General features: G+C 41.5%; 1 pseudogene; it reads left to right on the top strand.

Moving 5' to 3' along the window:
- Nucleotides 1-3,210: 3,210 nt before the first annotated feature.
- Nucleotides 3,211-4,732, top strand: part of LOC116851612 — a 6,961-nt pseudogene continuing 5,439 nt past the window's right edge.

Genomic DNA, 4,732 nt, shown 5'->3' with positions numbered 1-4,732 from the left:
GATCGCCAAGCCCGGATTAACGGCCAAGAAGGTTTTGCTGTGTGTTTGGTGGGATTGGAAAGGAATCATCCACTATGAGCTGCTCCCATCGGGCCAAACACTCAATTCGGACCTCTACTGTCAACAACTGACCAGATTGAAGCAGGCGATCGACCAGAAGCGGCCAGAATTGGCCAATAGGAAGAGTGTTGTGTTCCATCAAGACAACGCCAGACCACACACATCATTAACGACGCGCCAGAAGTTCCGAGAGCTTGGATGGGAGGTTCTATTGCACCCGCCGTATAGTCCAGACTTGGCACCAAGCGATTATCACCTTTTCAAGTATTTGCAAAATTTTCTTGATGGTACAAAACTGGCCTCAAGAGAGGCTTGTGAAAATGAGCTGGTCAAGTTTTTTACCAATAGGGATGAGGACTTCTTCAATCGCGGAATTATGAAATTGCCTTCAAAATGGACAAAAGCTATCGAACAAAACGGCGCATATTTGATCGAAATCGGATAATCCAAACTATGTTAATTTCATCGTCGAAATAAAGCGAAAAAACGCTCAGAACTTTTTACTTCACCTAATATAATATTGCTGTGATATTTCTGCGTTATTACGTGTTGTGTGGGATACTACAGCACCGAGCGGAATAACGGTGATAATAGTAATTATAATTGCAATGTTCCTAATAAGAAAAATAAAAAAGGGAAGAAACCCTCCAATTATAATAGAACATAATACCGAACGAAACATAAGAACACGTTCCAAACCAATAACGGTGATAATAGTAATTGTAATTGCAATGTTCCTAATAAGAAAAATAAAAAAGGGAAGAAACCCTCCAATCATAATAGAACATAATACCGAACGAAACATAAGAACACGTTCCAAACCAATAATACATACAATTTCTGCACTAGCACACAAACATAGCCTACACGTATAGTTACAAGTATTACACGATTGTAACCATATTTGTACACGGAAAAAACAAAATTATAACAAAGCGGAAAATGTAAATAAAAATTAAAGAATAAAATACATATAGCATATTACACGATTATAACCAACATTGTAAACTGGAAAATAATGATTATGTAAAGACCAAAAGCTGTCGCAATTCGAAAAAGGCGAAAACGTCGTTTTCTTTTTCCATGGGGGGAGACATATTATAATCGTAAATATTATTTTGGGCGCTGCCGAAACGCTTCACGAAGAACCGTTTCGACCGCGCTACAACGAGGCAGCGGATGTGCAAGTGAAGCGGATGTGCGCTAAGCACCACCTACATTCCGCGTCTCGGATTTTGAGTCGGAACATACCGGGCTATTATCAAATTTGACAACCTCTTTGTTGCTAAGGTACCTCCTCCGCTAAGGCGAACAACTATTATAAAGGAATGGTGAAGTCGCGCACGTAGGATTTATTACTCCGGTATTTCGCCCGCGATGTTCGTACCCGTCGCGCATTCCGCGCATTACTATAAGAATTCGGGAGTTTATAATAAACAGACCAGTACTTGTTATGTTAAAGTCTGTTATATATAAGTGTGATTACATTCTTTTCTTATGGAGCATTCTCACCGCCACACACCCTATCGCGCCGATAACGCCGACTCCAAATATCTTTTCCTTCGTGCCCGACTAAAAGGGGCACGACATAAGTATCATGTTTATCTAAACACACCACCCACGATCTACTTACAGAGCACTCATACTGATAAAGAGCGCCGAGCTCAAGGCGAATGAATTGTCAACAGAGCATCTTTATGAAATTCAAGAATTCCAACACACACCAGGAATATACTTTGATAGACAAGGATATCTACATCCGGTAGCTGCAACCTAAAAAACGGTAATAAAAATCAACACAGGTTCATTAATACAACGAATTTCACAAATACAAACCTACCTTGATAGAACACAAGAAATATGTAATACGCAACAAACCATAGGCACAACATGGGAAATGTACACTAATTTAAGCAACCTAATTAGTAAGGACTTACAACGCGCAAGAAAATTAACTAATAGCATAAATAAAATCTATAAATCCATCTCGACCTTACGTCGTGGTTTAATAAATGGGATAAGTTCAGTAGCCAAATCTTTATTTGGAACAATGGATGCCAACGACGCAATTATAAGCGAATTTCGCAAATTATAAGCGAACAATTATACCCATTATAAAATAACAAAGAAATGATACAACATGCAGTAAAAAATCAAATTCTAAACGTAACTATAGGACACGTTAGAAACGTTAGACAATAATTTCAAATTAGTATGGAATCAATTAGTATGAATCAATTTTATAGAGAAGAAGCAGAGATCTATGAAAAATAGCAAATCACTGAACACTATATGATTAACACTATATGATTACTTAACGCAAGTAATTAACAAGTAAGTGACAAATGACCTAACAAATGACATTAACGACATAATACCATACATAGATAATGCCAAGTCGAGAAGACTACTACCTCAACTTACACTCATTGAAAATATAATCGCACAACTTAAAAAATCAACAATACACTTACTTCAAAACATACACTTTCCATTTACACTCGCCACCGAGCATTGGCTAGAAATAGAGAAATTCATCAAAATCAGTGCATATTATTATAATGAAAACATTTACACAATTTAAAAAATTTCCCTAATAACATATTCCATTTATACAATCATTAACACAATAGCCTTCCCAGTACACAAGGTAAACGACATTTTTATACTAACAGAAACAACATACACTAAATTCGCAATAGATACAGAATTGAATACTTATCTTACATTGGACGAAAACGATCTATTAGAATGTATTCACATAAAAGATCATTACACTTGCACACAAGAAAACACGATTCATAAAATTCATCCAACAATATCGTGCTAAATCCAAATGTATACGGAAACAAAAAATAAAGAAATATATAGAACAAAACATATCACTTCAGAAAACACAATTTTAATTCCCTTGTGACGTGACGATTAGTAAATATCGTCCGTCACTAGTAGACCATAGTAAGGAAGCATTATGAGCTTCCCGGTTGCAGGCGGATGTCGCGTCCTAGCCGTGAGGCGTTTAGGACGCGAGCCTACGCAGCCCTCGAATCATTTTTTGTGTATAAATACGGTCATCGAGGTTGAGTCCGGAAGAAGAAGGCAACCATCAAGGAAGACTGCTGCCGCCGTGGGAGAGAAAGAGCCTGCGAGATGAACAGCCGTAGGACCTGCTACTCCAGGTAAACCGCTTCCGTTAATAATACGACTCTGTAGGGACCCACAGGGTGGGAAACTTAACACAGACCTGTTTCCACAGACTTGTTTCAGCAACATCCTGAACGTCGAGGCGAAGCTGCCGAAATGGAGCGATCACAGGCTGTCGCAAAGGAGCTTAAGCCAAGATCGGACGGACGAGGAAGCTCCAAAGACTGACGTACAGAAAACAGTTGCCCAGAGTCAGAGATCGGGAACTGGGGGAAATATTCTGCCAATGAGCGCCCAAGAGCTGTCGGAAGCTGGTTTAAACACCTAAAATAAAACGGGACGACAACGACCGTTCGAGAGCTTTTGTCGCCAATCTCGCCGATAGCACAGAAACTAGTGTGAAGGACGCGCCATCCGTGGAGCCGAGACCAGGAAGACGAAGCACCGACGACTCGACTTTCGACTCGTAAGACCGCTATTGTATCCAGGATCATTTTGTGTGAGTCCGGAGGGACCGCCGAGGCCAGCTACCGACTGCCCCCGCTCCGCTCGAGTTTTGGCGAGTCCGTTCCAAAAGGGACGAAGTTATTTTGGTGGTTTTCGCGTCGCGTAGTGGGCGAGGCGTCGACGAGCGGGGACCTGGCCGTCCTCCTGGGCGAGGGCAAGGGCTCGCGTCCCTCCCGCGCGTTGGGGACAAGCTCAAGGGATCACTTCGACGTTAGTGAAGCCGCCGAACATCTGCCGGTTGTACCGTTGACGCGGACACACCGCCAAGTGCTTACGCGGCTGTCGTGACCTCCGCCGGTCACGACGCTAACTCGCGCTGCCGAATATCTCTGTCGCGATTGCGAACAAAGACTCAGTTTTTTATCAAATCATTTTTGCTGCCGGTTAATAACATTGTAAACTTCAACGAACAATAAACGTTGTCGCAAGATATTGGGGATCACTTAATTGTCCTCGCCGCCGCTCTATCCCTTCACCTCCGACCTCGCGCGAACCAGCCCCTCTACCGCGCGGAGGGCTAAGCTGCCGGACGTTCGGGTCAGCTGTTCGGGCGGACGACGAGTGCTACTCTTCAGCGAGACTAACCTTTTCGTGTTTAATGGACGAGTCTTTTAGTGGGTACGGACCGCCGTACCTGGCGCCCAGTTAGAGTTTTTCGTGTTGAGCTGTCGGGTCTCGCGAAATCCGCCGAACTGTGAGAGCTGACCAAAAAGAGTAATAATTTTGTCGCTGCACCCGATTCGTGTGCCGACTGCACGAGTCGCGAGTGCAGCGTTACACCCTTAAAAGGAAAAAACGCTGTACTCAACACATAACACACAAAAATTACGTATATACGATAAAAAATATCAAAACATAATAACAAAAACAGGAATAATTACACTTAAACAACAATGTGAACTAACCATAGGAAACACCATAATACAATCACAAGAAACAACATCAGACAACATATTAGAAATATATATATATATATATATATATATATATATATATATATATATATATATATATATATATA

This window comes from Odontomachus brunneus, unplaced genomic scaffold, assembly GCF_010583005.1.
Source record: "Odontomachus brunneus isolate Ranch 3 - 2012 unplaced genomic scaffold, Obru_v1 Obru_scaffold_181, whole genome shotgun sequence".
In the NCBI taxonomy this organism is placed as follows: domain Eukaryota; kingdom Metazoa; phylum Arthropoda; class Insecta; order Hymenoptera; family Formicidae; genus Odontomachus; species Odontomachus brunneus.
This window is presented reverse-complemented; position numbering and strand designations above follow the sequence as displayed.